The 12,005-nt window shown below is 48.4% G+C and overlaps 1 long non-coding RNA gene across 1 annotated transcript; it reads right to left on the reverse strand.

Annotated features, from left to right (window-relative positions):
* Nucleotides 1–310: 310 nt before the first annotated feature.
* LOC102984379 (uncharacterized) lies at nt 311–7,395 on the reverse strand. Its single transcript, XR_447705.4, has 3 exons — nt 7,237–7,395; nt 6,128–6,236; nt 311–4,663 (listed from the first exon to the last, which is right to left on the reverse strand). It is a non-coding gene; the product is annotated as an uncharacterized lncRNA (long non-coding RNA).
* Nucleotides 7,396–12,005: the final 4,610 nt, after the last annotated feature.

Here is a 12,005-nt window from a genome sequence, read left to right on the forward strand (position 1 = left end):
CATTTGGAGGCCTGTCGATCTTGTTAGGGTGTTCTGGCCTGACTGTCTACCCCTGACCTGCGTCTCTTCTTTCTCTACAGCACAGCCTGGGCATTTCTGTCTGTCTTTCTTGAATTCTTTCAAGAGTGCTGTGTTCTAGTTCCTCCTGTGATGTCTTTTTCACTTTTCTTATCTCTTCCAAATCCCCACTTTCATCCAGTGATTAACAGCAGCTGATCCAGTGAGTCCAAGCTCCAGTGTAACGAATTCAGTTTAATAAGCTAATGTGTATGAAGTGACACTGCGTGGCGGGTACGATAAGTGAATCTTGCGTCTGACCCTGGCCATTTCATTATCTCTGATGGGACTTCCTCTTCTGGTGTCATTTCAGTGTTATTTGTACCTGTTCTACAGTCCAGCCAGGACGATGAAGGTGGTGCTGATGCTGCTTTTTATTTGCCTGGGCAACCTGTACCTGCATGGGCTGAGGAACCTCTGGCAAATCCTCTTCCACATAGGAGTGGCTTTCCTGTCTTCATATCAGATACTGACGAGGCAGCTTCAGGAGAAGCAGTCTGACTGTGGAGTGTGAGGATGACATCATGGGATGGACAGATCCTTTGATTTTCCTATGAGGGTCATCGGTGTTCCCCTTTTTGCTTCTCGACTTCACCTTAAGTTTCCACCCTTGAAGTTTCTTTCAACCAAAGCGGATTGATCCCGAGAGCTGAGATTTTTTCATAGGTGCAGTTGAAAGCATGAGATTGCTTGACATCCAGTCCCAGTTTTGTGCTGAGGGTTACTGCAGAATCTCCAGTTCCGCCCGATTACTTCGGACAGCTGAATCTGGGGGCTTATTCAGAAAGAGCATTATTGGAAGACCAAAATGGAATTATTTTGGTCTTTTAAATTGAGTGAAGCAATAAACCACTAGATTCAATAACAGTAGTTTAAAGTAATTGGCAGTTGTCTCTGAGGAACCACTTAAAAATCTGTATCAGCTTTTCAGTCTAAACGTGACTTGGTTAGTTTTTTTTTTTTTGAGGGCCAGTAGAGGGTGAATTAAAAACTTTAAAAAGTGGTTTATAACTATAAGATGGATAAATTTTGTTTACATTTTTTGATAACTTAGGTCTGATATGATACCTTTAGAATATTTAAATATATTTTAGGTATAAGTTGAACAGGTCTTCACTTAGGGTAAGGAGAAACTTAAGCTGAGAAAATGGGTAAGAAAACTGAATTTATTAAATTTATATATAGCCTTTTATGGTAGTGGGATTGTAGGGATACAGAACTGTTTCGTATTTATTTGCAGGGTATATCTGGATATTTTTAAAATTGAGTAACCAGTGCTACCGGATCATTAACTTATAAGCGTGAGCAGAAATGAGAATATCACGATTCCTTGCAGTTGGCCACAAACTAGAGTAGGCAAGTCACACACATTCATACGGTGGCACTTTACAGTCACAGGCGGGAGAGGCTGTTGTCATCAGCCTTTTAGGTGGCAGCCGAATACCTGTCACTTTAATCATGTCATTTTATACTTGACCCTGTGTACTTGTTTTCAGAAGATCTCCCAAATTAATTACTCCTCCCCACCTTTCCCAGTCATCTTAATTAGATTAAGGGCCTCATTTTTTTATGAATAAGAGTTAAGTGTGTGTTAACTTTTTTAGAGCTTTATAGCTTATAAAGCTTTACAATTAACCCTGTGCTCTGAAAAGTTACTTTTCTTTCTCTCATTGTCAAAATATTGGCTGATTATAGTTTTCCAAAATTTAGATCTGAACGTGATCCCTGAGGTCTCTAGAAATTTCAGACTGGGTTGCCCAGTACCGTTCAGGAGGCCATTTTGGAAGTTTGCCCTTTGGATTGTGCTTCATAGAAGTCTGGAATCTGAATAGCTCCACCACGATTGCATAGAATACTTTGGGTTGAATTATGTGATCTTGATAAATTTAAAAATCCTATTTTGGTAGTTTTTAATAGTCAAAAACTGTTGCAGGAGTTATTGAGCAGATGGGGAAAGCAAGGATGTCATTTTAGGGAATTCAGTGTACTTGGTCATTACTGGTGGTGAATTGCTATTGAGCTACCTTGGTGTCACTTGAAAGTCCATGTGACTACAAACTGTGTTGGGAAAATGTTGCCATGGTAATTTTATTTTCTTATAATAGAATTTCCTATTTTTAATCAAAGTATCTGGATATGAAATTTATGCTGGCAACATCCTCAGATGTAAACTTCAGAGTTGTCTCTCCACTGATTTTGCATCTGCATAACTTTCTGCATAGCCAGCAGGTGAATTTTCAGGCTTTCCGGGACATAATTTTGAAGAGATGGTGAAATAGAATGGGAAGCTAAGGAGGGGAGACAAATCTTTTTATATTAGAAGCACACACACAAAGCTTTAAAAGTTGATTAGAACAGCTTACCCAATGTATTTTTTTTCTTTTTGAGCCCGTGTGCTTTTGGTGTTGCCACGTAGCCCTGTACCCCAGATGGTCTGGGGTCTGAGCCTGTGATCCACATTCAGCAAGTAGTGAAGAACAATCCTTGCAGAGGAGACCCTCCTGGTGAATGCCTCCTGCCCTAGTGGAGAGGTTATTCACACCTGGTTGAATGTGGTCTGAATCCGTTAACATCTATATGGGGTTTGAGATTTACTTCTGCAAACAAAAGGGAAAAGATGCAGTCGACAAACGCTGCAAAATAATGACCACATAAACATTCTTTAACTGAAATCCAGGTAAGAGCAGTCTCAGTTCACTGGTGGTAGAAGCTAATGATAGGAAAGGCATTCTGGAGATTTTATCCAAGGGAAATCCCAGGCTCAGGGGTTGACCTGGTTCAGACCTGGAGTTTTGTAGCCCTGTGTCATCCCTGATGCTAGAAAGTTGACCCCCACGTTACCTTCACTCCGCCACACACCTTTGTTTTAGCTGTCCTAGCACCTTGATTTTCTCAGACGTTAACCAATCTCACAGGGCTGGATCCTGGGATAGATGAAATAATGTTGGAAAAAACCTTAAAAGTGCCTTCGGGTGTCAGATGTGGCAAGATCTTGAGCATCAGTGTGTGAGGTGTCCCATCTGCTGTATCTGGGTGGGGATGTGGCTCAATGCTCTCTGGCAGGGGCCAAGTCCAAGGGTTCCCATTCCGCAAGTGTGCTAGTGTGGGAACCACATAGACTCTGCTTTTCTTTCCCCAGGCTAGCCTGACTGTGACGAGGACCATGCCTGGGTTTCCTGTCCTGGGCAGGGACAGTCAGGGGTATATTTGGGTGGGATTTCCTCTCGGTACTAGAGGCCTCACTGCCCTCAGCGGGAGGAAGGTGACCATAGGCTCCTGGTTTTGCTTCTCTAGCTGGCACCCCTTTTATCTGTGAATCAAGGCCCAATGTTTTAAAGCTCTTCAAGGGGTGGGAAAAAGGGTATTGGAAGGAGAGCTGAAATTAGAACGTTTAGCATCATTGCTACCAACCCCCCCACCCCCTTGAGCTCTCTGTTCTTCTCCTAGGCGCCCTCGTTCAGGTCTCCCCTGCCTCTTTCCACTTCTGCCCCCCACATTCCAGTCCTGGGGACCGAGGCTGAAACTGGAATCTCTGGAGGGACGGGGAAGCCACCTTTCATCGTAACGGATAGGGCGGGTCCCGGAGCTTCAGAGAGGGCACGGATGGCCCCAAAGCCCAACCCTCTTCCCTGTGCACCCCCAGGCACACAGCAAGGCTGGCTGTTTGGGGCGCAGGAAGCAGGGCTAGACGAGAAGCAGAGCTGGGGGCTGGCTGGCTGCTGGAAGACAGCAGCTGCCCTTGGCACGTGGGGGCTGCACGCCACACCTTCGTCCAGGGCTGCCGTCTGTTGTTCCTTGAAGGAGTTGGCTGCTCATAACATGAAGGACAGGTGGCCCTCAGAAAACAGTGCAGTGCAGGTGAGGACCGGCGGGGAGGGAGGGTTTACGGTGACCAGATGAGTGCATAGACCCCTGCCCCGACGTCGCTCACATTCCTAGTGATTCTACACAGAATCCTGCCCAGGCACAGGGAAACCCTGTCTGTGCACTGTGAGCGTTAATAATGGTGGAAGAAGAGAGAGTAGATGTGCCCTGGGGAGATGAGGTGGGAAGGAGCGCCCTGTCAGCTGGCCCGAGGCCTGGAGGCGGCGTGGCTCTCCCCCTTGGTCTGACCCTGTAGTGGGTGAGTTGCAGCCGTTCGGCCGGGAATTCTCTGGAAAACGGTGGTAACGTTGGCCGGCTCCCCTGGCGAGCTGTCAGGAGGGTAGAAGCAGTAGTGGAGGGGATGCTGGGTGAATCCATTGTTCATGTGCAGGAGGAGAAAGGCTTTGAGTTGGTTCACCCAACACGTGGAGGTTCTGCAGGCTTCAGGCAGTGCAGCTCGGTACAGCTGTGTCTTCTGGCCTTTACAAAAAAAGACCTCATGCTTTCATTCCAGACAGGTAGCAGCCTCTCTTCCTCCCCCTGGACCTGCCTCCTGCCTTCCAGGCATGGAGCATTTTTGGTTCCAGTGGCATTGGGTCCTCCAGGATGCAGGGAGGTTGGTTCTGTTGGTTGGACCAAACCTCATGGCCTGTTTCTGACCCAAATGAGGAGAGCTGATTCTCCCTTCTGGGAGCAGTGATGTCAAACTTCTGTTGCTGGGGAAACGTCATTGGCAGAGAACCTGTGGAAAAAGACTTGTCAGTAAAATCTGGGAATGGCCGGATATGGAAACATCTGCCCATGTGTACCGATGGCAGAGCTGTTGCCCACAAGCGCCTTTCATTTAGGGTAAAATTATCAAATCCAGTCTATTCCTCTACCCTGTGCTTGGTACATATGACCTTCTTTAACCCTTATACGTACATGATTCTGGGTTGTTTCAGAAGTGTTTATCTAATGAATGATTCATATAATGTGGCCCCCAGGATTCCATTTTGTTTAGTGGACTTTTTTACTAAGAGCATTAAAGATTGAGGCTGATTTAGCCAGAGAAAACCATTTCCTTCATGTATTCATTTTGAATGCTTGCTGCCCGTGTTATACAAGCTTCTTACTGTTTTCATGTAATAACAAAGATCTATTTTGAGTAAACGATGAGTGCGTTTTAACAAACTTTCACACAGTAGTAAAGCCTAAACTTGTGTTAATGTTGGTAACGAATGTCGTATAGCCGTTTATATACTGTGTATATAGAAATTAAACGAGGTGGCTTCAGAAGTGGGAGGAGAGTAAATCTAAGGTGCTTATCAACTTGTGTGTTTGTATTTGTGTGAAAAATCCTGAGTTATGGGTCCATTTTCCTAGATGAGGTGATGTGGGCCTGGCATAATGGAGGGGTGTGTGTTGAGAGAAGTGAAATTCAGGTCCTCTTGTCCGGGGAGGTCTAGACACGTGCAAGGACTCAAATAGTCTTCAGCACTAATCCCCAGACTCTGGAATGCAATCATGGGTCCAGGAAAGACCTTGGAAAAACCAAAATAGCAATTGCCGCACTGCCCTGGGGGCTGGAGGGGGCTGCCTTCTATGCAGGCTCTGCTTCTGCCCAGCCCTTTCCCTGCTCTGGGCTCTGAGCTCCAGTCTGTATGTACTCTGAGGGTGATGTCGTTTTCATTTCCCAGGACGAGCCCTGTCAGAAAATGGCCACCAGGGGGCACATCGTCAGGTTCCCAGCCCAGGGGACTGTGCTGTTTTGCAGGATCGTTCCTTTAGCAACTGATGAAATTCCCAGAAAGGAAACAAATGCACCAGCCTCTCCTGACGGCACTGAGTTCTGGGATTCGGGCGTTGGCAGACCCTTTAGATACCACTGGGTTCACCCCCCTTGTTGCTCAGGTGAGGAAGTTGAGGTCTGTCCTAGGTAGCCAATGACAGTGTACCCCAGAGCTCTGTCCTCTGGGCTGAGACCAAGGTGCCGTCAGCCCGCTTGGCAGCACCCACAAAGAATAAAAAGGGATCTTGGCGCATGAAGGATGCCCTTTCCGTGCCAGGAATGCTGGGTGCCAGTTCAGGCTGATGAATTGCCTTCCTTTTTCTTGGACTCTAACTCCCTGTGGGGTCAGGTAGCAGAAGTGCTGCCTGACAGCTGCCCAGCGTCCTTGGGCAGTGCCAGCGGAGGAGTGAAGGGGCTCAGAGAGAAGGGGCCCACCTGAGTGCGCCTGGCTCTGCTGAGTCAGCTCTAAGACATCCCCCGGATCGAATGTGCAGGGCAAAAACTATTAAGTTCGCTGAAGAGCACGACGGAGAGTATCTGTGACCTGGGGTGAAAAAGTACTTCTTAAACAAAACGTCATAGGCACGACCCTTAAGGCAAAATGATTGATGAATCTGATGACATACAAATAAGGATTTCATGGGCAAAGTTAAAAGAATGAGAGAAGATATTTACAAAGTCTGAAACCAGTAAGGGATTAGTATACAGGCAATTCCTTAAATCAGCAAGAAAGACGAGCAACTTCAATAGAAAAACGAGCAATTTGCAGAAGAGAAAACCCAGAAAGCTAATAAGCATATGAAGATGTTTAAAATCATTAGCAATACAGAGAAATCCATATTAAAATAACCATAAGACATCACCTTACGCCTGTGAGTTTGGCAAAATTTAGAAACCTGGATGGGACCAAGTATTGGAGCAAGTATGGGGATCTAGGACTTCGTGTACAGTGAATCTGAAGAGCAGTGCTACTGTTAATGAGCTGAACTGTGTTCTCCCCAAATTCATATGTCGAAGTCCTAACCCCCAGTACCTCAAAACGTGACTGTCTTTGGAGATAGGGTCTTTCAAGAGGTAATTAGGTTAAAAAAATAAGAGGTCATATGGGTGGGCCCAAATCCAATATGACTGGTGTCCTTATAAGAAGAGATGAGGACACAGACCCATACAGAGGGGAGACCATGGGAAAGTACAGGGAGAAGGTGGCCGTCTGCAAGCCAAGAAGAAACCAGCCCCACTGACACCTTGATCTCCAACTGCTAGCCTTCAGAAATGTGAGAAAATAAATTTCTGTTCTTTCATCCACCCAGCCTGTGGCCCTTTGTTCTGGTGGCCCTAGCAAACTAATACAGCTGCCTACTGAAATTCAGTGTACACACACCTTATGATGTGGAAACTTTACTTCCGGTTCTATGTCCCTGGGAAATTCTTACACAGATCCTTAAGGGGTCACGTATGAAGAGAAATGTTTACTGAAGCATTATGTGTGTTGGCAGAAAGCAATCTGTGTGTCTGCCGTGGACAGATAAAGCGTGTAGGCTCACCACGGAGCAGCAGGCAGGAGGCAGAAGTACCAGATTTAGATGTAGTCGCGTGGATGCATCTTCAAAACATAGAACTGAGTGAAAAATAATATACGATTAGAAACATGTGCACAAAATGGTCTAATATTTCCTAAGAATGTACTCCAAAAGATACATGTCAAATTCATTTGCATGGTTGCCTACGAGGGGCCAGGAGTTTGCGAGTTACATATAGAGATAATAAGGAATTTAAAAAAAAAAAAAGGAGGGCTGGCTAAAGTCAGCAGTCAGGTCTGAGAGCCCTGGGAGAACCAGGGGGCCCACGTTGCCCCTGGAGAGCTTTCCCAGGGTGCCCAGCCCTGACTGGACTTGACGAGGCTGACAGGGCCTGCCCCTGGGGGCCTCCAAAGCCCCACGAGCTGCCAGAGTGTTTCGGCCTCCAGAGCTTCTTCAGTGGGAGACAGGGGTGGCGGGAACTCGAGCCGAGCCCAGGGGCTGTAATGGGCAGAGAGGGTTTCTGGGACCCAGGGGGGCAGGGGCGGAGGGGAGAAAGCAGGGAGGAGGGGGCTCCTGAGAGGGAATGCAGGCGGCTGGGAGCTGACTCTGGCCACCGGGACTCTCTCCTTCTCAGATTCAGGCCGTCTGACCAGTAGTTTCCTGACGGAGACTCTCCCACATGAGGCACTCAGCTGAAAGGCTCTCATGCGGACAAAGAGCACACAGCTGCAGGGGGACAGAGGTGCACCCAAGACAAGGTCTTCCTCCCACCCCAGAAATAGCCTGTTCTGGCCACGGAGCCAGCAGTGTGAGCCCGCGGAAGTGAAGCAGGAGGGCCCTGGGGCTGGGAGGCGTGAAGGTGACCAGGACCATGACTGCCCTGAGGGGTGGTTCCAGGCACATTTTCTGAGGCCGCAGGGATGAGAGCAAGGGCCATAAGCAAGGAACACAGGGCCAGAATGAGGATGCACTTTCTCACAGAGCTGTCCAGCAGCGCTTGGAGAGGTCGTGAGCACTCCATCATGAGGGTGTGCAAGCAGATATGAAATGAATCAGATGGGACCTTGGAACATGCTGTCCCCGTCTCAAAGACGTCGTCTTGTCCGGGATGCTGGTGTCCACGGGGACATCTGCCTATCTCCCGGAGTGCCTCCTGTTGTGTCCATCCCACGGGGTGAGCCAGACACCAGTTGCAGGAAACAGCCTGTGCCAGCTCCCATTTGAAGAGCAAATATTAGTCTTTTTCAAGAGCTGCCTGTTCTCTGTCACTTGGCACGGAGGACACGGAACCGGGGATGGGAGGGTGCCTCTTGGCCCCCATGCCCAGATGGAGTCTCTGGACCCGGGTCACTGCCACAATGTAGTTCCAAGGAACAACCCTCCCCATGTCCAGGCAGGTATCCCCTCCTGGTGAGTGTGCGAGCCCCTGGAGCCCCTACCTAGGGATGGCTTGGATGGCACCGAGGCCCCAAGTCCCAGTACATGGCTCTCACATACTGCCCGGGCTGCTGCTGCAGAGGCAGGGGAATGGACGTTTTGACCTAGACCTCAAGGTCTCTGGGCCCCAGTTCTCTCTCACACACACACACACACACACACACACACACACACACACGCACACACACACACACACATATATATGGTTTTAAAACCCTCTAATTACCAGGAAAGGGGAATGACCTGTTGTTGCTCCACTATCTCCCTCTGGGGAGACCTCTTCCAACTACTCCAACCAAAAGAGCACCCCTTAGCCAAGCCCCGCTTCTTGCCTTGTTTCTTCTGTAATTTTCCTCATTTATTATCGACTCCTCCATTAGAGGCTTAGCTCCGTGAGCACAGGGCGTCTGCCTTGGTCGCTGCTTGGAACTGTGCACACAGTACGTGCTCAGTAACTGTTTGCTGAGTGAATATGATGACGTTAATACTTTGAAAATATTAAACCGATAGCATTCTCATCCGCTAAGCCCTGAAATCGTATTCCTCTGAAGCCCCTCCACCAGGATGACTGGGGCAGGGTGGGGTGGGTGAAGCCATCTCAAGGAGAAGGGAGGATGGAGGGGGAGGGAGGAAAGCCCAGCCTCAGCTGGTGAGTGGTGGGAACAGGAGAGGATGCATCTCTCAGACGCATGTCCTGATATCATCCTCTGGGATGAAATCTTGAAGGGAAAGAAACTGAAAGCTGAAGATAGAGGGGGCGTGTGTGCCCCTCTGCATTGGAAGACGGCCCCCCCAGGCAGCCTGTGGCCCTCAGGTGGCCCTGCTCAGTAAAAATGGTGGAGCTACAGATTTGATGGCAAGAAGGTCGGAGTGGGCGTCTTCTCTCAATCCTCCCTCCACTCCCAGAGGCCTGTAAGGGTCCAGAAGTTCCTGTGTGCTCCACAGGGCACGGGGAAGGTGGCTGAGCTGGGACTGGTGGGCCTGTCTCAGCACTGCCGGGGCCAGTGCTGAGGGGAGAGCAACTCATCCCTAGGGCTGGATGGAGGCACGGCTGAGCCTGGAGGGGTCTGAGGAGCCAGAGTGAGCTGAGGTGGGACCCCAGCCAAGAGAACAGACTGTGAGCTCATGAGCTATGAGCGCCCGGCCACCGTGAGTGTCCACCGAGACCCTAGTAGAAGACCCTAGCCCTAGCTTTGTGCCAGGCTCCGTTCTCTCCTGCCAGGAGGCCACCCGTATTGGACTCTGCCTTGTATCCTCTTCACCTACCTTTGCCAGCTCCTGTAGGAGTAACGGGACCATCCCCCATCTCAGCTGTCCCACACAGCTCTTGCTTTCTGCCCCAGTCCCTCTGGAGTCACAGTGTAGGATGCCTGCAGGGACCCGCTTACACTCAGGCCTGCCCAGCCTGGCGGTGTGAGGGCATTGCTGTGCGCAGACCTTAAGGTGTGTTCTGCCCACTCCTCAGACGGTCCCAGTGGGACACGAGTTCCTGTTGGCAAAGCAGTGACCAGTTCAATAACTCACTTTGATTTTGGCTTTCTCCGTTTCCCTGCATCACACTTCTCTGTTCCCTGTTCCTGTTTCCTGGTCACAGGCTCTGCTTTCTGAGGACTCAGGCTACAAGGCTACCTGAGCCTCTGTGCTAGAAATTTCCTATTGGCACTCAGCTTCCCTCTCTGGCCCCTTCCATATTTCCCTGTGTTGCAGGGGCTAGAAGGCTAAAGACTACTTTTCCCAGGCCCCCATGCTGCTGAGGATCTAGATGCAACTTAGAGGGAAGCACTGTGGGAGAGAGTTGGAAGGCAGAAGGGAGATGGAGGTCTTTCTACCTGCAGTGCGGTGGCTGCCGGCGGGGATCTGGCAGACGTGAATTTTTGCAGCAGCAGGACACTTTGTTCCTTCTACTTCTTTGTCACCAGTTTAATGGATGTGCAAGTAGGACACTGACAATAATTTCCTACAAGGTGGCAGCTGGGGTGGTGTGACCATGAAGCTAGGTGCGCCCTATTTTCCATTTCTCCAAATCTTTATACCTTAATTTCCTGCTTTTTTTTTTTGGACATCTTTATTGGAGTATAATTGCTTTACAATGTTGTGTTAGTTTCTGCTGTGTAACAAAGTGAATCAACTATATGTATACATATATCCCCATATCCCCTCCCTCTTGCGTCTCCCTCCCACCCTCCCTATCCCGCCCCTCTAGGTGGTCACAAAGCACCGAGCTGATCTCCCTGTGCTATTTTACATTTGGTAGTGTATATATGTCCATGCCACTCTCACTTCGTCCCAGCTTACCCTTCACCACCACCCCCACTGTGTCCTCAAGGAAAATGGTATGCTTTAATGATAACCCAATGCCAAACGGCAATAAAATAGATAACAATGAAGAAGAAAAAAGGACAAAAACCTAAAAACTCTCTTTACCAAATCACTTCCAAGTCACAGCGGCCTTGGCTTTGGGGGGCGGGGCTTCGGTGGGGGTGGGGCTTAGGCAGGGGCGAGACCTAGGCTTAGGACCCAGGTGCCAGAAAAGGCTTTGGAAAAAAGAAAAAAAAAAACTGATACAGCTTATGACCGAGAAACTCTTCTAACCCTTCAAATTGGCACGGTTTGCTCCTTGGTACTAGGTCTCCTTGTTAAAAAAAAGAGACTGGAACATCTGAGACAATAGACTGAGAGCCCTTTTGCTGCTGTGGAGTTAGATGATTTGTTCATCAGTGCCTTCCCCTTCTAGAAGCTTCCACAGAACTTATAAACAACATGTACACCATTTAAATAAATACCACTGCAACTCTATGCAATGTCCCTGCATTAATGACTTTTCTCTATCATAAAATTCCACCATTCATTACTTTTTTTAGTTGCAGAGACAATACACCTATATGGAGCAATCCAAGGAATTTTAATATTTAATGCTAGTGGTATTGCTTTCTTAAACAAAGATATTCATATGTGCTAAAGGTCATTTCAGGACATGTCATAAAAAGAGTCGTTTTGAACTCTTTTTGAAAATGCAGATTCCCAGGTCTAGGGACTTTTTTATTTCTGTCCATATCTCCTCCCTCTTGCGTCTCCCTCCCACCCTCCCTATCCCGCCCCTCTAGGTGGTCACAAAGCACCGAGCTGATCTCCCTGTGCTATTTTACATTTGGTAGTGTATATATGTCCATGTCACTCTCTTACTTCGTCCCAGCTTAACCTTCCCCCTCCCCATGTCCTCAAGTCCGTTCTCTTCGTCTGTGTCTTTATTCCTGTCCTGCCCCTAGGTTCTTCAGAACCATTTTTTTTTTTTTTAGATTCCATACATATGTGTTAGCATACGGTATTTGTTTTTCCCTTTCTGACTTACTTCACTC

Source organism: Physeter macrocephalus, chromosome 18 (genome assembly GCF_002837175.3).
Source record: "Physeter macrocephalus isolate SW-GA chromosome 18, ASM283717v5, whole genome shotgun sequence".
Taxonomy (NCBI): domain Eukaryota; kingdom Metazoa; phylum Chordata; class Mammalia; order Artiodactyla; family Physeteridae; genus Physeter; species Physeter macrocephalus.